Source organism: Pristiophorus japonicus, chromosome 24 (assembly GCF_044704955.1).
Source record: "Pristiophorus japonicus isolate sPriJap1 chromosome 24, sPriJap1.hap1, whole genome shotgun sequence".
Classification (NCBI taxonomy): Eukaryota; Metazoa; Chordata; class Chondrichthyes; family Pristiophoridae; genus Pristiophorus; species Pristiophorus japonicus.
Genome location: NC_092000.1, coordinates 8,602,991 through 8,625,547, shown reverse-complemented (window position 1 = coordinate 8,625,547; position 22,557 = coordinate 8,602,991).

Here is a 22,557-nt window from a genome sequence, read left to right as displayed (position 1 = left end):
TCCTTTACACAGTAAAGAGTGCAGGCATTCTAACAATGTGCTAAGACCTGGTAAGAAGTTACCAAAATAGTTCAGGAGTCCTAGAAACCACTGCAGCTGCTTCACATTCTGTGGTCTCGATGTGTTCTTGATTGCCTCCGTCTTCGAATCGGTGGGCCTGATGCCATCTGCCGTGATTCTTCTCCCCAGGAACTCCATTTCAGGCGCCAGGAAAACGCACTTCGAGCGTTTTAGCCTGAGCCCCACGTGATTAAGCCGACTAAGAACCTCCTCCAGGTTTTGCAGGTGCTCGACAGTGTCCCGACCTGTAACCAAGATGTCGTCCTGGAAGACCAAGGTGCGTGGAACTGACTTCAGCAAGCTTTCCATGTTCCTCTGGAATATTGCCGCGGCCGATCGAATCCCAAACGGGCATGTGTTATAAATGAAGAGACCTTTGTACATGTTGATGCAGGTGAATCCTTCAGATGATTCCTCCAGCTCCTGTATCATGTAGGCCGAGGTCAAGTCCAGCTTTATGAACGATTTCCCTCCCGCCAGCGTCTCAAATAGGTCGTCTGCCTTCGGTAGTGGGTATTGATCCTGCAGTAAGAAACGATTGATAGTTACTTTGTAATTACCACAGATTCTGACAGTGACATCTCCCTTGAGGACCGGAGCAATCGGACTGGCCCACTCATTGAATTCAATAGGCTTAATGATGCCCGCTCTTTGCAGCCTGTCCAGCTATAGCTCCAACCTCTCTCTCATCATCTCGCCTTGTGATGGATGGGTCGCACTCCCGGATTCAAGTGGATCTGCACTTTTGCTCCTTGGAACTTCCCGATGCCTGGTTCGGACAGCGAGGGGAACTTGCTTGGGACCTGGGCACATGAGGTGTCGTCGATGGGCGAGAGTGCTCGGACGTCATCCCAGTTCCAGCATATCTTTCGCAGCCAACTCCTGCCGAACAGCATGGGGCCATCGCCCGGTACCACCCACAGTGGTAACTCATGCACCGTTCCATCGTAGGAGACCTTTACGGTAGCACTGCCGATTACGAGACTCCGTTCCTTTGTGTATGTTCTCTTAGTTTAGTGCGAATGGGAGTCAGGACTGGCCTTGAGACCTTGCTGCACCACAATTTATCGAAAGTCTTTTTACTCCTTATGTACTGGCTTGCGCCCGGGTTCAGCTCCATGGACACCGGGAGTCCATTTAGTTCAACCTTCAGCGTTATCGGGGGACACTTTGTGGTAAATGTGTGCACCCCATATACCTCTGCCTCCTTGGTCTGAGGCTCTGGTTCGTTGTTATCCACTGTGGATCTACCCTCCTCTGCAACATGGTGGTTTGCAGAATTAGCAGGGTTTGCAGCTCGCCTGCACATGCGTAGGAGGTGTCCCATTGTTCCACAGCCCTTACAAACGTATCCTTTGAAGCGGCATGAATGGAAACGATGATCACCCCGCAGCGCCAACAAGGTGTTATGGCCTTGTATTCACCACTCTTGATGGTGGATTCTGAGTCGTCTGTAGACGTGCAGTTGCAGGCGTGTAAGTCCTGCCCTGTACATTTCAATTCGAAAACAACGTTACTTTGTTCACAGTACTTGCAGCAGCACTCGTGTGCTGAGAATCTGTTTGGTATTGTCACTGGTGGCTATCGCTACAGTTTCACTCAAGGTTGGGGTCTGTACAGTCAAAAGTTTGCGAAGTATTACTTCATGGCCAATGCCAAGTACAAAGAAGTCCCTGAGCATGTGCTCCAAGTGTCCTTCAAATTCGCAATGTTCTGCAAGGCACCTTAGCTCGGCGACGCAGCTCACCACTTCCTGGCCTTCAGACCTCTTGTGCATGTAGAACCGATATCTCGCCATCAGAACGCTTTCCTTCAGGTTAAGATGCTCCTGAACTCATTGTATGACTTGTCTGTGGGTTTCGCTGGAACGAGCAGATTTTTCATGAGGCCATACGCTGGTGCCCCGCAAACGGTGAGGAGGAATCGCCCTTCATTTGGCAGCGTTCGCTTCGTCCAGGTCGTTGGCCACGAAGTATTGGTCGAGTCGCTCCATGAAGGTTTCCCAGGATGCCCACTGTTCTCTGCATTATAGTGGTGGAATTCGTTATTTGTATCTCGTCGCCAGTTGTTATGTCTTGAATAAAGAGTCAGACTTAGATACTGCAAGCTCAAAGTAAGATCTCCCGAGTGCCTCTCCAGACTGTGAGGCCTCCTTATATACAGGTGCTCCCAAGGGATTGTGGGATCCCTTGGGACTCCAGCAGATCCCATAGGACGCCAGGGAATAAGCACTCTGGTGGTTAGACTTGGTATTTACAGGTTTACATACATAACAGAAGCAACATATTTATAACAGATTCCTTTTCCTTATGACCTGCTGCACTGGCCAGTGCTACATCATTGCAGCTTTCATCATCCCCCACCCTGCCCCCACCCTGCCCCCACACACAAAAAGCTCTGAAATTAGAAATACGATGGAAATAAAACTTTGATAAATTAATAATTTAATGATGTGCCTACATAAAACTGACCTAATGTACTTCCTGCTCTGTGCTTTCCCCTTATGACTGATGAGGGAATGGTGGGTCCATTAATCAATCTTACACTAATGTGACGTGTAATGTGATGTACACAGGCTGTATTTTATACCTACCCCAGTATTAGCGAAAGGATAAATCTAATATTTCAGTTGGCAATAGTATATTCCCATTGCCCTTTCTTTTATGCAAAGAACCTTCATAAATTGTGCCTGAAAATGATAACTCTTAACTGTTAAGGGAAATATCCTAACAGTGTTTATGTTGGAAGTCCCTGATCATCGATTGCAGGGTCATGCTATCTGGTTCATTACTAGATAAATATGCCCTGTTGGATTATTTCTGATGTAATTTTTTATCAGACAGGATGAAGTCTACAATCTCATTTCGTGTTTACATATGTTGTAATATCGAATTGTTGTTTACAAGGGTGAAGACATTTGGTAATGCCGAACATTTCCTAAGCAGACTTTAGTTTGAAGGTTTATTCTATTTGCCATTCTGTTTTGTAAAAAATGTCTTTTTATAACAAACCTCCTTCATTTTACTGGTAACAACAGATCTTGTTTTAGTAGCAACTCAACCCTACCTACTTTAGTTAATGGAATTACTGTTACTTAAATTAGACAGCTTTCAAGAAGAGGTATGTGGTGTCGAAGCAGATGAGGTGAACCTGCAGTCTTCTGAACAGATTATGATTAGAATAGAGGGCTAGAACTTCCGACTTCAGCACCACCGCCCGAATCTTCGCGGTATTCCGGCGGTTGCGTCTTTAGAACCACCGGAATATCGCTAAGGTCCGTTCCTGCGATTTTTGTAAGTCTGATGTCGGCGGTACTGGGTGGTAGCGGTCCAGAGCGGGCGGTGGCGTTACTCCCCCGGCGTCGGTGATCTGCTTGCCTGTGTAAAGGCAAGTACGCCCCTAGCAACCAGCCTCTCTCCTCTGTGCACGCGCGGACATTCACCCGCGATTTCGGGGGTCAAGGGTGACCCTGCGCATGCATACAGTGTAATGTCTCTGCACCTTGTTACAAACTCACACGAGACATGGACACATCAGACACGGTCACTCTGACCTTCACTTTATTTCCAGGACTGAAGAGTGTTCATCCTGCGTGGGACCTCCCCTTTTATACCTGGAAACCCAGGTGAGACGCTCACTCCCTGTGGTCAGGGTATGCATTACAAGGGTACAGGTACAGTATGCATGAGTTACAGTTACATACTTATGGTCATTGCAAGATGGTGAAATACATGACATCACCTCCCCCCTTAGGTCTTTCAGTTTCAGAGGTTAAGCCTATCGGGTGGTCGGCAGTTGTGACTCTGGTGGTTGAGCCTCAGCTCGTGTCTCTATCACTCGAGGTGATTCGGGCCTGTCCGGGCTGGCCGCAGGGACTGTGCATGCTGAGGGCTATCTTTGTTGCTCGTGCGCTGGCAGTGGTGTGGGTGCTATCTCATCATGCTCTTCTTCTGGTTCCTCCGTGTCTGCATTGAACCTTGTCTTAACTTGGTCCAAGTGTTTGCGGCATATCTGCCCATTGTTTAGTCTGACCACCATGATCCTGTTTCCTTCTTTGCCAGTTACGGTGCCCTCAAGCCACTTGGGTCCTAAAGCATGGTTAAGAACAAATACCGGGTCACCTATTTCTATACACCTCCCCATTGAGCCTCGATCATGGAGCTTGGTTTGGGACTGCCGCTTGCCCTCAGCAATGTCTGCCAGGTCTGGGGGAATGAGGGACAGCCGTGTCTTGAGCATGCATTTGATGAGGGACTCCCGTGAGCGAGTGCGGCCGGGACCTGTAGGCCAGCAGGAGGCGCGATAGGCGCTACTGAAGGGAGGGTCCTTGGATGCGTAGCATGCACTGCTTTATGACTTGGACCACCCGTTCTGCCTGGCCATTGGAGGCCAGCTTAAACGGCGCTGTCTGGGCGTGCTTGATCCCATTGCCCGACATAAACTCCTGGAATTCATGGCTGGTAAAACACGGGCCATTATCGCTGACTAGGATGTCCGGCAAGCCGTGGGTCGCGAAAACCGTACACAGACTCTCCACAGTGATGGATGTCGTGCACGAGTTCAATATGATGCACTCGATCCACTTCGAGTATGCATCGACAACGATCAGGAACATTTTCCCCATGAACGGGCCCGCATAATCTACATGAATACGTGACCATGGCCTGGTGGGCCAGGGTCACGGGCTGAGTGGGGCCTCCCTGGGGGCATTGCCCAGCTGGGCACACATCGTGCACCTGCGAACCCTGTGTTCCAGGTCTGAGTAAATCCCCGGCCACCTCACGTGTGACCGGGCAATGGCCTGCATTAACACGATGCCAGGGTGCTCGCTGTGGAGTTCCCTGATGAACGCTTCCCTTCCTTTCTGGGGCATGACTACCCAGCTGCCCCATAACAGACAGTCGGCTTGGACGGAGAATTCATCCATCCATCTCTGAAACGGCCTGATTTCCTCGGGGCACGCCCTGTGTGCGGGCGCCCAATCCGCAGTCAGGACACATTGCTTTATCATGAATAGGAGGGGGTCCCTGTTGATCTGACGGGCTGTGATGGGGGAGCCCGCAGTGTTTAAAGCCTCAATGGCCATGACCATCTCGGCGCTCTGCTCAGACGCACCCTCGGTAGTGGCCAGTGGGAGCCTGCTGAGCGCGTCGGCGCAATTTTCGGTGCCTGGCCGTTGCCGTATGGTGCAGCCATACGTAGCCAGCGTGAGGGCCCATCACTGTATGCGAGCTGACGCATTAGCATTGACAGCCTTGCTGTCGGACAACGGGGATGTTAACTGCTTGTGGTCCGTCTCTAGCTCGAACCGTCTACCGAAAAGATGCTGGTGCATCATTTTCACACCGTACACACACGCGAGTGCCTCCTTCTCGACCATGCCTTATCCACACTCTGCCTGGGAGAGCGACCTGGAGGCGTAAGCCAACAGTTGGAGTTGGCCGTCATTGTTACCCTGCATCAAAACACACCCAACCCCTTAGGATGATGCATCGCATGTTAAAACCAGTTTTTTTTACAGGGGTCATACAAAGTCAACAGTTTGTTGGAACAAAGCAGGTTCCTCGCCTTATTGAAAGCCCGTTCTTGACAATCCCCCCAAGACCATTCACAACCTTTACAGAGGAGCATGTGTAACGGCTCCAACAATGTACTTAAGTTCGGCAGGAAGTTCCCAAAATAGTTCAAAAGTCCCGGGAATAATCGCAACTCCGACATGTTGCCGTGCCTGGGCGCCCGGCGAATCGCCTCAGTTTTTGATTCAGTGGGCCGGATCCCGTCTGCGGCAACCTCCTGCCCAGGAACTCGACCCCTGGGGCCAAAAACACGCACTTTGCCTTTTTCAGCTGCAGGCCGACCCGTTCCAATCTGCGTAGCACCTCCTCCAGGTTGCGGCGGTGTTCCTCAGTGTCTCGACCCATTATAAGGATGTCGTTTTGGAACACGATCGTTCCAGGGATGGACTTGAGCAAGCTGTTCATGTTTTGCTGAAAGATAGCCGCTGCCGAACAAATGCCAAACGGGCACCTATTGTAAACAAATATCCTTTGTGTGTCGTGATGGTGGTCAGAAACTTGGATTCTTCAGCCAGTTCCTGAGTCATATCGTGAGGTCCAGCTTCGTGAACAGCTTACCACCTGCCAGCGTGGCAAAAAGGTCCTCCGCTCTCGGGAGCAGGTATTGGTCTTGCAGCGACACTCGATTGATGGTGGCTTTGTAGTCGCCACAAATCCTAACCGAGCCATCTACTATGAGGACGGGAACAATGAGACTTGCCCAGTCGCTGAATTCAACGGGCGAAATTATGCCCGCTCTGAGCAGCATGTCCAGTTCACTTTCAATTTTCTCACGCATAACGTATGGCATCGCTCTGGCTTTGTGGTGCACTGGTCTGGTGTCCGGACTAATGCGTATCACTACTTTGGGTCCCTTGAACGTTCCGATACCGGGTTGAAAAAGTGACTCGAATTTTTCCAATACCTGCGAGCATGAACTTCGCTCCACGGATGAAATGGTGTGCACATCCCCCCATTTCCAATTCATCTCAGCTAGCTAACTCCTCCCCAAGAGCGCGGGGCCATTTTCCGGAACAATCCAGAGTGGCAGCCGGTTCTGTGATACATTATGCGTTACCACCAAGTTTGACTGCCCAGCACTGGGATGATCTCTTTGGTGTACGTACGTAGCTGCGTCTCAATGCGTTCCAATTTGGGCCTGCTAGCTCTGTGTGGCCATAGTCTCTCAAATTGTTGGGCGCTCATGAGGAACTGGCTAGATCCGGTATCCAACTCCATGTGCACCGGGATGCCATTCAGTAAGACTTTCATCATCATGGGTGGCGTTTTGGTGTATGAGCTGTGGACGTCGGCCACATGAACTCTCTGAATTTCAGCATCCATGGTAGCTCCCCAGGCCTCATCCTGCATTTCAGACCCCTCGTCTGGTTCGTCTGTCTCGCAGACTAGCCTCGCTTCTGCCTTTTTGCACATCCTGGCCAGGTGTCCCTTGACATTACAAACCCTACAGGTGTAAAGTTGGAACCTGCAGATTTTGTCTGTCTGCCCCTACATCTCCAACATGAGCTGAGATTGCTGTTAACAAAAGGGCTATTCCCAGACATTCCTCTCTGATGGCTCGTTTGGCTGTTTCTAATCGCTCTGATGGAGGGTGTTAATTGTCCCATCACAAGATGCATTGTTCCTCGTGATGGCGTGAATTGCCGATCCCTTTTCCATTGTCCCTGTTGCAGGCCCACCCTGGCTGCCTGGACGGTGTCTAATTGCCCTTGCCTGCCTGCCTGGATGGTGTCGAATTGCCCTTGCCTGCCTATGGGGTTGTGTGTCCTTTTTACAACATTAACTCTCTGGTTCATCGCAACATTGAAACCAGGACTGTGTGCGTAAATTAGCTTGGTTTCCTCTTCCCCTGCCATGAAGGTCTGAGCTATCAACGCTGCCCCTTCTAAGGTCAAATCCATAGTCTTTATGAGCTTCCTGAAAATGCCGCATGATTAATGCCCTCGATGAAAAAGTCCCTTAACATCTCCCCCCTGCAGGCATCGAAGAACTTACAGGGACTGACCAGACGCCGCAGATCCGCCACGAAGTCCGAGATGTTTTGACCCTCTCGACGCCGCTGCGGGTAGAACCGGTGCCGGGCCATGTGTATGCTACTTGCCGGCTTGAGATTCTCACTGATCAGGTGGCTGAGCTCTTCGAAGGACTTGTCTGCTGGCTTTTGGGGTGCGAGCAGGTCTTTCATCAGCACATACTGGTCAGTAGATGCGCCCTCCGCTTGTCAGCCGCTGCCTCTTCCAGCCAGTCCTTTGTGACAAAGCTCTGCTGGAGTCTTTCCACAAAGTCGTCCCAGTCCTCACCCACACAGTAGCGTTCCTCTGCCACCAGTGGCATCCTCATGATGCGGTGATTCTCGATTCTCGTCGCCAGATGTAATGTCTCTGCACCTTGTTACAAACTCACATGAGGCATGGATATATCAGACACGGCCACTCTGTGACCTTCACCAGAACCAGGGGAAGCAGTCTTAGGATAGGCCATTTAGGACTGAGATGGGGAGAAACTTCTTCGCTCAGAGAGTTGTTAACCTGTGGAATTCCCTGCCGCAGAGAGTTGTTGATGCCAGTTCATTGGATATATTCAAGAGGGAGTTAGATATGGCCCTTACGGTTAAGGGGATCAAGGGGTATGGAGAGAAAGCAGGAAAGGGGTACTGAGGGAATGATCAGCCATGATCTTATTGAATGGTGATGCAGGCTCGAAGGGCTGAATGGCCTACTCCTGCACCTGTTTTCTATGTTTCTATGTTTCACTTTATTTCCAGGACTGAAGAGTGTTGATCCTGGGTGGGACCTCCCCTTTTATACCTGGCAGCCCAGGTGAGGAGCTCACTCCCTGAGGTCAGGATGTGCATTACAAGGGTACAGGTACAGTATGCATGAGTTACAGTTACATACTTATGGTCATTGCAAGATGGTGAAATACATGACATACAGAGAGGCTCGTTGCTAGTGGAAAGAGAGAGGCTCGTTGAGAACAGTTGAGGGAAGTCTGAACCTTTGCATTGTATTTAAAACATTATAATAATACGACATAAATAATAATACATATAAATAATTTATAGAGTTTATAAAATATGCAAGGAGAAGAGATGGAGGTGGAGTGGGAGGAGGAGGGCCATGCAGTTTTCGGAGGAGGCGCAGGAATCGTTGGTGCACAAGGTGGAGGCTCGTTGGGAGCAATTGACCCGGAGTGGGCGCAGAAAACCTGCACCAATCGTCTACCAAAGAATCTGGCGAGAGATCGCAGAGGCGGTGTCAACTGCTGCACCCGTGATGCGGGGGCCAAACCAGTGCCACAAACATTGGATGATATCATTGGGTCGGCAAGAGTAAGTAATAACTTTTATCATGCACTGACTAATTACTCTTAATGTAGTGCCACGTTTAATTATTTTATACAGCTAGGTGTCACGCATTATTCCCATCATCGATCTCATTGGGTTAGTCTGTACTTTACTGTGTTCATCATGCATCACTTGCGTGCTAATGGTACTTAAATGATGCACTCATTGACAAAACGACTGGGGATGGTTAATTGGGGATGTCTTATCCATCTATGTGTTCCGTAATAGTAGCTGTGAAATTAGTTTACACATAGCTTTTCTCACCTTTGCAGAAAAGATTAGCCAGCAAAAGAGTGGAGCTCCGTAAGACGGGCGGAGGTCCGCCGAAGACGGTCGAACTGTTTGACCTACAGGAGTGCGCTGTAGCCCTGACGGGCGCACATGATCGCACTGCCACGCGTGTTGGTGCTGAACTGGTTCTCAAGGGTAAGTCCTGCATAATCCCTGGGCTGTACTGCGGTCATACAATTAAATGTTATGTCAATATAATGTAGAATGTAATGCAATGCTGGGAACACTAAATGTTGTTAGTTCTGACATGAATTTTTGGCTGATCACACTCTGCCACTTGGAAAGCAACGTACTGTTCGGGCCTCAAGTTTTTGTTATGTCATGTAATTTCTGTCTACTCTGCTTATGGTAATTTCATGTAACGATTCTTGGTAATATATGATGCAGCGATGTTGCTCCTCTACCGAAGCCTCCGCAAAATGAAGTGTACTCATGTCACCTCTGACCCCCTCCCCGGCCGCTAACCATTAATGTTATGTTTTACAGTTACACAGGAGGAGCTGCCTGCTCCTCCCAGAGAGGAGTTATTAGAGGAAGAGACGGTGGTGGAAGAGATGGTTGAAGAGGAGGATACTCCTCAAAACTTTGTGACAGGGGTGCTGGTGATGGAGGAGGAGGGAGGGATGGCGGGACTTGAAGTGTTCTTTCTACCTGCGGCTACCGGTTCCTTGTTGGAATCCAACTTTCTTGGATTCCGGTCCGAGGAGCCAGGACCAAGCGGCATGCAGCAGCGCACACTGACTCCCTTGCTGAATCCGCGGCGGCTGATCCGGCAAGGTGGGAATGCTGTAAGACAGGCAGTTGCGAACCGGGACATTATAGGACTGTAGGATGAGCATCGACGTGAGTCGAGAACTCCTCCAGGCCATTGCTGTCTTATCTGCCAACATCGGCGCTTTAGCAATCGGAGGACATGATTGTGGCGGTGAGGGAGAATAACCAGTCTGTCAGTGCCGATGCTATGCGGTAATCGATGGTCCTGGGATATGGCGTGAAGGGTGCAAAATTCACAGGAACTCCCTAGTGTTTGGGCTCATTCAAAAGGAAATTTAATTTGGGATTACCTACCGGAAAGTTTGAAATCCTAAAGTGCTTATGGAAAAAACAACGAATTTTAATCGAATTTTGGACTTTTACAAGACAAATTCAAGCCCGTGGGCGGGCCTAGGGAACTAAAGAGGCCCACTTGATTATTGGAACTGTCTGGTTGTTGAACGAAGTTAAATTGTCTGGAGGAATGGACATTCAAAAACCCTTCTTCACAAGAGACATTTACATTACAACAATAACTCAGAGATGGCCAGCCATCAAACTAAACTGAGAAAAGCCATCTTCAACATGAATAAGAACAAAGTGCCCACAGCAGCCTGTATGCGAAAAACTAAGCACAAAAGGACATTGCGATTACCAAGCTAATATTTCCATCAGGAAATAGATTTAAAAATGCAACCCACCCAAGACATATTAACTTTTAATGAGCCCGCCAAAATATTACAAAGAAAAGTCAAGCCCGCCAAATTTAAACAAAGAATTCTGGACTGATTTGGCGTGAAGATTAGAACAACTCACACCGTATAACTGGCCCCCTTTTTATAACAGAGGCTAAGTTGCTCCTACGTTAGGAGACACTGTATGCCATACTACATCAGGTGCGATACTGCGAGTATGTCATCAGAAGGGAGCGAAACCAATGCGAGTTGTAAACTAACTTCTCCAGCCTCGAAGTCCTGAAGTCCTGAAGGAAAGAAGAACATCACCATCGCGGCAGCAACCGAACACAGCCAACGTGGTACCAATGAAAAACCACCGCGATCGACCAAATGCGAAACAAAACTCCAACAGGAAGAAACCTAAGAATCGAAAGTTTCCACTCTACAATCTAAGGCCTATCTACCAACAGGTGAAAACATTACCTAAAGAGGCTTTGAACCTATTTCTAACAAAGAAAACCGGGTACTTACCACATAGATCCAAAACGCGTCTTACCGCATCAGCGGACTCAACCCAACTGAAGATTGCGCAGTAAGAAATCTTCTCCGACGTTCGTGGTATGGCAAGCAGAACCGACAGAATTCAACGAACCCCGAAATTGCGAACTATCGCTAACTGACCAGAAAGGATTGGTAAGCATAGTCCCTGCCCGCCCTGAAGTCTAACCTAGCTAGAATTAGGTATTGGGAGGTGGGAAGGGTAAATTTTACTGTAACCCCCTTTGAATGTGTAATGTATTGTTCTTTATTATAGTGATTATAAGTCTGACATTGTATTTTCTTGTCTGTAATAAAGTCAAAGTTCCTTTGCATCAAACCAGTTGTCCTTTGCACTTTATCATACCCAACAAATAAACCCAGAGTCTAGAACCCAAGAGAGTGGGAGCGATTCAAACCATTCAAGTAGGTCAGAGGTGAACCTGACTCCCGGGACCACCCCCTTACAGACGCGGCACCCCAAGGTGCCATACCACTGATGGCAACGGCACCTGGTCGTCGGAAGGATGTACTTTCTCCACAACACCACCCGCTTCTCCAGACCCCACACATATGGTACTGCCATTGTCGCCGCCCCCCCCCTCACCCCCCCCCCCCCCCGCCAGCAGCTGCACTCGAGATGCTCTGTTGCATGAAGTCCTGGGCCCGACGTGGGAAGGGCCAGGGGTAATAATAATGGGAGGAGGAGGGCAGGGCCAAGGGTCGGGGGATGGGGAGGAAAAGCATTGGGAAAGGTGGCTCCTGGTAGAATCCTAGAGGAGTGGGGAAGGTGTTGCTTTTACTGATTGTTGTTGGTGGTGGTTGTAGGTGAATATAATGTTTTTGTTTGTAAAAATGTTACTGAAAATAATTAATTATTATTTTATTTATTTTATTGTGTTGGGGAGATTGATGGGATTAAAGGCCAATAAATCCCCAGGGCCTAATAGGTTGCATCCCAAAGTACTTGGGGAGGTGGCCCTGGAAGTAGTTGGATGCATTGGTGGTCATTTTCCGGCATTCTATTGAAACATAGAAAATTGATGCAGGAGTACGCCATTCGGCCCTTCGAGCCTGCACCACCATTCAATAAGATCATGGCTGATCATTCCCGAAGTACCCCTTTCCTGCTTTCTCGCCATACCCCTTAATCCCTTTAACCGTAAGGGCCATATCTAACTCCCTCTTGACTACATCCAATGAACTGGCATCAACAACTCTCTGCGGCAGGGAATTCCACAGGTTAACAACTCTCTGAGTGAAGAAATTTCTCCTCACCTCAGTCCTAAATCGCCTACCCCTTATCTTAAGACTGTGTCTCCTGGTTCTGGACTTCCCCAACATCGGGAACAATCTACCCGCATCTCATCTGTCCCGTCCCGTCAGAATCTTGTATGTTTCTATGAGATCCCCTCTCATCCTTCTAAACTCCAATATATAAAGGTCCAGTTGATCCAATCTCTCCTCATATGTCAGTCCAGCCATTCCGGGAATCAGTCTGGTGAACCTTCGCTGCACTCCCTCAATAGCAAGAATGTCCTTCCTCAGATTAGGAGACCAAAACTGAACATAATATTCCAGGTGAGGCCTCACCAAGGCCCTGTACAATTGCAGTAAGACCTCTCTACTCCTTTACTCAAATCCCCTAGCTATGAAGGCCAACATACCATTTGCCGCCTTCACCGCCTGCTGTACCTGTATGCTAACTTTCAATCACTGATGAACCATGACACCCAGGTCTAGTTGCACTCCCCTTTTCCTAATCTGCCACCATTCAGATAATATTCTATCTTCGCGTTTTTGCCCCCAAAGTGGATAACCTCATATTTATCCACATTATACTGCATCTGCCATGCATTTGCCCACTCACCTAACCTGTCCAAGTCACCCTGCAGCCTCTTAGCGTCCCCCTCACAGCTCACACCACCACCCAATTTAGTGTCATCTGCAAACTTGGAGATATTACACTCAATTCCTTCATCCAAATCATTGATGTATATTGTAAAGAGCTGGGGTCCCAGCACTGAGCCCTGCGGCACTCCACTAGTCATTGTCTGCCATTCTGAAAAGGACCCATTTATCCTGACTCTCTGCTGCCTGTCTGCCAACCAATTCTCTATCCACGTCAGTATATTACCTCGAATACCATGTGCTTTGATTTTGCACACCAATCTCTTGTGTGGGACCTTGTCAAAAGCCTTTTGAAAGTTCAAATACACCACATCCACTGGTTCTCCCTTGTCCACTCTACTAGTTACACCCTCAAAAAATTCCCGAAGATTTGTCAAGGAAAATTTCCCCTACGTAAATCCATGCTGACTTGGACCGATCCTGTCACTGCTTTCCAAATGCGCTGCTATTTCATCCTTAATAATTGACTCCAACTTTTTCCCCACTACTGATGTTAGGCTAACCGGTCTATAATTACCTGCTTTCTTGCTCCCTTCCTTTTTAAAAAGTGATGTTACATTAGCTACCGTCCAGTCCATAGGAACTGATCCCGAGTCGATAGCTTGTTGGAAAATGATCACCAATGCATCCACTATTTCTAGGGCCACTTCCTTCAGTACTCTGGGATGCAGACTATCAGGCCCCGGGGATTTATCGGCCTTCAGCCCCATCAATTTCCTGAACACAATTTCCTGCCTAATAAGGATATCCTTCAGTGCCTCCTTCTCACCAGACCTTCGGTCCCCTAGTACTTCAGGAAGGTTATTTGTGTCTTCCTTCGTGAAGATAGAACCAAAGTATTTGTTCAATTGGTCTGCCATTTCTTTGTTCCCCATAAATTCACTGAATCAGACTGCAAGGGACCTACGTTTGTCTTCACTCATCTTTTTCTCTTCACATATCTGTAGAAGCTTTTACAGTCAGTTCTTATGTTCCTGGCAAGCTTCTTCTCGTACTCTATTTTTCCCCTCTTAATTAAACCCTTTGTCCTCCTCTGCTGAATTCTAAATTTCTCCCAGTCCTCAGGTTTGCTGCTTTTTCTGGCCAATTTATATGCCTCTTCCTTGGATTTAACACTATCCTTAATTTCCCTTCTTAGCCAAGGTTGAGCCACCTTCCCCGTTTTATTTTTATTCTAGCCAGGGATGTACAATTGCTGAAGTTCATCCATGTGATCTTTAAATATTTGCCATTGCCTATCCACCGTCAACCCTTTAAGTATCATTTGCCAGTCTATTCTAGCCAATTCACACCTCAAACCATCTCAAACTTACCTTTCCTTAAGTTCAGGACCCTTGTTTCTGAATTAACTGTGTCACTCTCCATCCTAATAAAGAATTCTACCATGTTATGGTCACTCTTCCCCAAGGGGTCTCGCACAACAAGATTGCTAATTAGTCCTTTCTCATTACATCTCTAGGATGGCCAGCTCTGTGGTTGGTTCCTCAACATATTGGTCTAGAAAACCATCCCTAATACACTCCAGAAAATCCTGCTCCACCACATTGCTACCAGTTTGGTTAGCCTAATCAATATGTAGAGTAAAGTCACCCATGATAACTGCTGTACTTTTATTGCATGCATCCCTAATTTCTTGTTTGATGCTGTCCCCAACTTTACTACTACTGATTGGTGGTCTGTACACAACTCCCACTAGCGTTTTCTGGCCCATGGTATTCCGCAGCTCCACCCATACCGATTCCACATCATCCAAGCTAATGTCCTTTCTTATTATTGCATTAATTTCCTCTTTAACCAGCAATGCCACCCTGCCTCCTTTTCCTTTCTGTCTATCCTTCCTAAATGTTGAATACCCCTGGATGTTGAGTTCCCAGCCTTGTTCACCCTGGAGCCATGTCTCCGTGATGCCAATTACATCATACCCGTTAACTGCTATCTGCGCAGTTAATTCGTCCACCTTATTCCGAATACTCCTCGCATTGAGGCACAGAGCCTTCAGACTTCTCTTTACACTTTGCCCTTTTAGAATTTTGCTGTAATGTGGCCCTTTTTGCTTTTTGCCTTAGGTTTCTCTGCCCTCCACTATAAGTTTTCTTCTTTCTATCTTTTGCTTCTGCCCCCACTCTACTTCACTCTGTCTCCCTGCATAGGTTCCCATCCCCCTGCCATATTAGTTTAACTCTTCCCGAATAGCACCAGCAGACACTCCGCCTAGGACATTGGTTCCGGTCCTGCCCAGGTGCAGACCGTCCGGTTTGTACTGGTCCCACCTCACCCAGAACCGGTTCCAATCTTCCAGGAATTTGAATCCCTCCCTGCTGCACCACTCCTCAAGCCAAGTATTCATCTGAGCTATCCTGCGATTCCTACTCTGACTAGCACGTCGCACTGGTAGCAATCGTGAGATTTTAATTTAGCTCCTAGCTCCCTAAATTCATCTTGTAGGACCTCATCCCTTTTTTTACCTATATCGTTGGTATCTATATGCATCATGACAACTGGCTGTCACCCTCCCTTTTCAGATTGCCCTGCACCCGCTCCGAGACATCCTTGACCCTTGCACCAGGGAGGCAACATACCATCCTGGAGTCTTGGTTGCGGCCGCAGAAATGTCTATCTATTCCCCTTACAATTGAATCCCCTATCACTATAGCTTTCTCACTCATTTTCCTGCCCTCCTGCGCAGCAGAGCCACCCACAGTGCCATGAACTTGACTCTAGATCGGTTCCTATGGTCTGGAGGGTAGCTAGTGTAACGCCACTTTTTAGAAAAGGAGGAAGAGAGAAAACAGTGAATTATAGACTGGTTAGTCTGACATCGGTGGTGGGAAAAATGTTGGAATCAATTTATTAAAGATGAAATAGCAGAGTATTTGGAAAGCAGTGACAGGATCGGTCCAAGTCAGCATGGATTTATGAAAGTGAAATCATGCTTGACAAATCTTCTATAATTTTTTGAGGATGTGACAGAGGGGAACCAGTGGATGTGGTGTATTTGGACTTTCAAAAGACTTTTGACAAGGTCTCACACAAGAGATGAGTATGCAAAATTAAAGCACATGGTATTGGGGGTAATGTATTGACATGGATAGAGTTTTGGCTTGTAAAAATGTTACTGAAAACTATTATTTTATTTATTTTATTTAAACTTGTTAAAGTTAGAATTTCAAATTACAACATTTATTAAAAAAAATGAACCATTCTTGTGCAGTGTCTCACTCACTTCTTGAAAATGAGGAGTAACAATCATTGTAAGGGTTACATACATGGCCATACAAGGGTGAAACGTAACTCTCAACGTTCAAGCAAAGCGTTCATTTATGAGCTGCTGACGTAACAGTTTTGCAGTTGCTAAAACGCCAAGAGGCTTCCCCTTTGGTGTCAGGTCGGGGGGGGGGCGGGGTGCGGTGGGGGGAAGGGGGCAGGTGTTACGGGTTCCTCGGCAGGCTCCTCGTCCTCCTCGATGTCCCTGTCTTCCTCCTCATCATCTTCCTCCACACCTCCTGAGGTGGTTTGGCAATCCCATCTGACAATTCCTGTCCCCTCTTGATGGCTAAATTGTGCAATATGCAACACACCGCAACGAACTCAGCGACCTGCTCAGGATGGTCTTGCAGGCTACCTCCGGCGTGATCCAGACATCGGAAGCATTGCTTCAACACTTCAATTGTCTTTTCAACTATATTGCGTGTGGCTATATGACTTTCGTTGTAGCGTTTCTCGGCTTTTGAGTCTTTTGCAGGGGGTTCATGAGCCAGCTGACAAGGCCGTATCCTTTATCCCCCAGCATCCAGCAGTGACCTTGTGGCTGACTCTTAAACAGGTCAGAGCCAATGCTCTCAATCAAGATGAATGCGTCATGGATGCTCCCTGGAAATTTTGCATTTACTGCCATGATTATTTGTTTGTGGTCGACAATGAGCTGCACTTTCAGGGATTAGAATCCCTTTCGGTTTCGGTACACCTTCGCTTCCTCTAAAGGTGCTCGCAGGGCAATGTGCGTACAGTCTACTGCACCCTGGACCTTGGGGAAGTTTGCTGTTCTCAATAATCCCAAAGCCCACTCATTCTGTGTCTCTCTGGTCATTGGAAAGTGAATAAAATCTATCCTATGTGCCTCAGTTACCGACTGAATGCAGCGATGTATGGCATACTGAGAGATTCTGCATAAAAAATTATTTCTACTCACCGACGACGCCGACGACAATTCAGGTGGGGCCCGCCCCCAGCAAGATGCCGGGCGGGCGGGCCCTGCTGGCGAGGAAGAAACCGGGCCCCCGCCGAGGACTTCGGGCGGGGCCCGCATGCAGACGACGCCGACGACAATTCAGGTGGGGCCCGCCCCCAGCAAGATGCCGGGCGGGCGGGCCCCGCCGGCGAGGTAAGATGTGTCAGGCCACTTGGACCGGCATAGGGGCGACCTCCCTTTGGCCTGGGATAGGGTTGTCGCCCGGAGACAGGACACGCTGCAAGAGTCAGGAACTACTGCGCATGCGCGCAGCCTCCACTGCGCATGCGTGCAGCTGCAGGCACTGTTTTTGACGCAGGACTGTAGCTCCACCCCCAGCAGCTCCTGTTGTGCCGTGCTGAGCTAGAAATGGGCCTACAGCTATCTGAGAATCGCGAGGTAAGTATTTGGCGTAATTTCTGTTCTACAAATTAGGCGGATCTTTCTGATGTGCGCCGTTCTAGCGGGAGTCCGAAACTTGAGCCCATCATTACTGAGCTTATATTAGTATTGGGTTGAAGATTCAGAATATTCCAAACTGCCCAGAATTTTCCATTCATGTCACCTGCCCTCTTGCTTTGTATCTCTCAAGGACAAAGTGACATTTTCTTGTATGGAGCAAGGCTTGGATCATTGCCTTGTTAAAATTAGGCGGGGGGTGAAGAGAAATCTACTTTAGCAGAGTACCGAGTAGAAAACTGGCAATAACATTCAAGTTGAGTTGAAATATTCTGTTTTCTATTCTAAATGTGGTGAACGCAGCTGCAGTTATATTTGTGTCATTGCTGTGTGAATAGGGATTTATTTAAGATTATTTGTTAAACTAGATTTTTCTCAGTGTTGACCTCTTTTCAGAAGCACAGCCTTCTAATGCACTGCATATTGGTCAGGTGCAGGTACGAGTGGTGCTCCCTGTAATTTCGTTGAGGGTAAGGTCTCCTCCTCCTCAAGAATCTGCATCCTATTTGATTGAGCACATAGTGCTCTTCAACGCATCTTCCAGCTCTATTCTGCATCACCTAAGTAGTCAGCAATATTGGCAGTGAAAGTACAGGCCTTATTTCTTTTAAAGTACTCAAAAATGTTCAGATGTCCACAACATTTTTTTTTGATTTAACGTCAATGCTATTATTATCCAAAATATAATCAAAATCAAAATTCCTTATTAACTACTCCAGAAATCACTCAAAAAATCAATTCCTGCTGCTGGCAACTTGACACAGCTTTTTCCGCCACAAAAAAAAGATTTTCAAAGATGGAGCCTACGCTGGGATAAGGCATGTTAAGTGTGTAAAAAATGGGCGGTACGTTTCTCCAGCGTAGCGGGCGGTAAAAACGGGCTATTTGGCATATTTCGCGGGGAGTTTTAGCGTTTTTTGGCAATAAAAATGGGCGAGCAGTCTCCAGCAACGCCAGCAATAATTGCATGCCGAAATTACCGCTGACGATGTACGGGCGGTAATTTCCATTTTGACCATATCCGGGCGGTAAACGGGCAAGCTAAGTAGAAATTCTAGCCCTCTGAGAATCTTTTGAGATATGTGTGTATAGAAAATATAATTTTATAAAAATATAAGTTCTTTCTACAGAATATGGGCAGGAATTTTAATTGGGGGGCGGGTTGGGAGTGGGGGCGGGCTAGGAAATGGTTGGGAAACTGATTTCCCACAGGACCTGCTGAATTTATTTGCATTTTAAACCTCTGTTTACCACTCACAGCCAGATAGCAAGAAAGGATAGCTGGCTGCGACTGTGTTGGCCTGCGGCACTAGGCTGCAGAGAGGAGGGAGGGAGGGATCGGCTGGGGGCCAGGTAGGTGATCGGCGGCCAGACCCAAGCATTGGTGGCGGCGGGGGGGCGGTGTTGTGAGATAGGACAGGATGTTTGGGGGGTGGTGGTGTTTCGGACATGGGGGCAGTGAGAGGGGACATCATGAACCGGATTTGTCCAAAACAGGTTCGGTGGAGGCTGGGGGGGGGAGGGGTGGGAAAGGACATTGCCGGAGGAGATGAGAGAGGACATTAGGGACCGGACTCAACTATCAGGCGTTTGGAGGAATGGGATAGGACATGGGGGGCGGGGGAGAGGGAGGAGTGAGAGAGGACATCAGGGACCGGACTCGACCATCACAGGAGAGGTGGAGTCTGGGAGGGTGGGATAGTACACTCAATCATCGTGGATGGATATTTGGGAGAGTGGAATAGGACATTGGGGGGTGGTAGTGGCACAGTGAGAGAGGACATCAGGGACCGGACTCGACCATCGCAGGAGGGGGTTTGGGAGAGTTGGAGAAGACATCAGGGGGTGGGAGAAGATATCAGGTGCCGGTCGAGCATTGGGGGTGGGGGGGGGGGGGTCGCGGGAGTTGGTGGGAGGTTTGAGAGAATGGGAGAGGACATCGGGGGTGGGAGCGATGGGAGAGGACATTGGGGATCATATTTGAACATTGGGGAGGGACGATGGAGGAAGAGAGGAACGGCCGGCCTCAAGATTATCGGGTGTGGGGGGGTAACGGATTTGGTAGGGCGATCGGAGATCTCTGGGGGGGGAAACGGCAGGGGGAATCGAAAGCCTGGGTGAAGTTTTAGAGGCCTTGTGGGCGTCTCCGATCGCGGGGGGTAGTGAGGCAGCAACGTTGGATCCAGAAGGTAAGTGTAAAGGCACATAGCTCCTGGATCCAGCAGTCTTCGCCCTTCCATTAGCTGTTGGCTTTCCTGAGGCCTGCGAAACCTGACCAACCACAGTTAAATTTGTAATGGTGATTAAATCTGAGGCATGTTAGCCTCATTATAATATTTCAGTGGGCGACCTGCCTCCTGGTAGCGGTTCGGTTGCCCGTCCCATTCCCCACCCCCTCCCCCGTCCCGCTCCGTTAAAACCAGAAAGGGTGGGTTGGAGGTGGGTGCTGGTCGGGATTCAGTCTCCTAACACTTTAACTTCTCACCAGACCCCAACCCAACCATTTTCTGGAGTTAAAGTCCTCCCCACATGGTGTTCCAATGCTGTTACTCTCTGCTACTTTCATGGCTTCTGGTGATGGTGCATCCAGGAGGGCGCTGAGCACCTCGAGTCTCATCGCCGAGAGCATGCAGAAATCAAGCGCAGGCAGCGGAAGGAGCGTGCGGCAAACCAGTCCCACCCACCCTTACCCTCAACGACTATCTGTCCCACCTGTGGCAGGGACTGTGGCTCTCGTATTGGACTGTTCAGCCACCTAAGGACTCATTCTAAGAGTGAAAGCAAGTCTTCCTCAATTCCGAGGGACTACCTATGATGATGATGGTTTGATTCAATGGCCTGCTAACCCTTTGATTTCAAATTAATCAAATTATAGGTTCTACCTCCATTTCAGCCATCCTGATAGAATTGTATTTTGCAATCTTAGATCTTAGGCTATGCTGAACCAAATCCACCTAGCATACCTCAGTGTCAAAATTGTTAACCTTTTGATTGCCTGACTATTGAGAAGAAAATTGATCTGTGAAGAAAAAGACAATCTGTAATGTGCGGAATCTCGTGGTCTTGCTTTATCTAACCTTTACAAGAATAGAATAGATGAGAAACTGTTTTAAGGCTGTATTTCAAGAATTTGCCGAGTAAAAAATTTACAGACTCTGGTGCCGATTTTCATCTCGCCGCTGGCCTGCTTACACATAATTGGGTAGATCTCGATTTGGGTGGGACGGCCTAAATGACCTCGATGATTTTTGTTGATGAATTTCAACACAGGCGTCATATATATATACTCTGTGTATATACCTTTTCTACTATACCCATGTTGTATTTTGATGTGGGTTCTCCCAATCTTCTGCTGTGGTGTCGGTTGAGATTCGATGGAACTCCAGAGAAATACTGGGACATCGGGAGAAACCCTCTGAAAATTGAGGATCCTTTGAGGTAGAAATTCAGGTCCTCCCGAAATGGATCGCACCTACCACTTCTGTTGTGTTTTCGCCGCCGCGGCGGATGAGGTGGCCTCTTTTGCAAATATCAGCTCTTTGGCATTTTTTTCCGGGTGGACCAGAAGTGGGTCATAATGGGGGTGGTAGTGCAGCGGTGAGCACTTTAGAGGAGTGGCGAGGTCGGAGCCCAGAGGTGGAGCAAGTGGACAAGACCAAGGGAAGGCGCAGCACGGGCCAATAGCGAGGCTGAGAGGTCGTGAGGCTCACATTGCGTACTATGAATTCCACATGGTGAGAGGTTCTGTGGGAAGGAGGGAAGGAAGTGGGACAGTAGGAGTATGATTGAGTTTGTGTGTACATATTGACACATGCGGCGGAGCCTGGTGGCCAGTCATCTTGGATCCTCTTGCCACTGGACCAAGACCTTACTCCGTCAAGCCCGAGTGCAACGGCCACCCCACGTTAAAAGAATTCACGTGAGTTCATCAGTTACCTGAGTACTCATTTTTAGTGTGGAAGCAAGTCAACCTCGACCTGGAGGGACTGCCTATTATGATGAGAGGGGCGGAAGTGGAGGTGGGACAGAGTCTCCGCTGCTGTTAGTCATCAGCCTGGCACCACTACGTCGCTCCCCTTCCCTTAAAGGGGAGAGCCGCTGCGAGCCACCAGGGAGGATTTCAGCCAGGCCACCAAGAGGAGGTGCCAGGCTGCCTGTTGGCGACCCGGCCAAAACCGGGGGCATAATTGTTGGGCCAACCTTGCAGTTGGCCGCCAAAAAAAATAAAACGGCGGCCACAGCAGTGAGCCCTTCCCTTGAATAGCCACCACACAGCTAAGTCGCACACACTTCGACCATAGTGCACCGACAGAATTGCTTGGCGTGCCGATGATTTTTGTTGCTGAATATCGATACAGGTGTCATATATGTATACTCTGTGTATATACTATGCTGGTACCACTAGAGGGTGCAACTGTGGGAGGCCCAGGCAGGAGCTGTATAAAAGGCTGGTCACCACGCAGTGAAGACACTCTGCAGTTACAATAAAGAGGCTAAGGTCACAGTAGTTCAAGCACAGCACTAGGCATCGTGGAGTTATTCTACAGATAAGTAGAGACATATTAACTGGCGACGAGTACAGATCACGGACTTACACGCAGAGATGGCTTCCGTTGATAGTTTAGCAAAGTTTACAGAGGGTGAAGCCCTTACTCGGGTATCGCTGGCCAGGTATCGCTTCTACACACACCGCCACACTGAGGGCTAAATGTCGTAGAC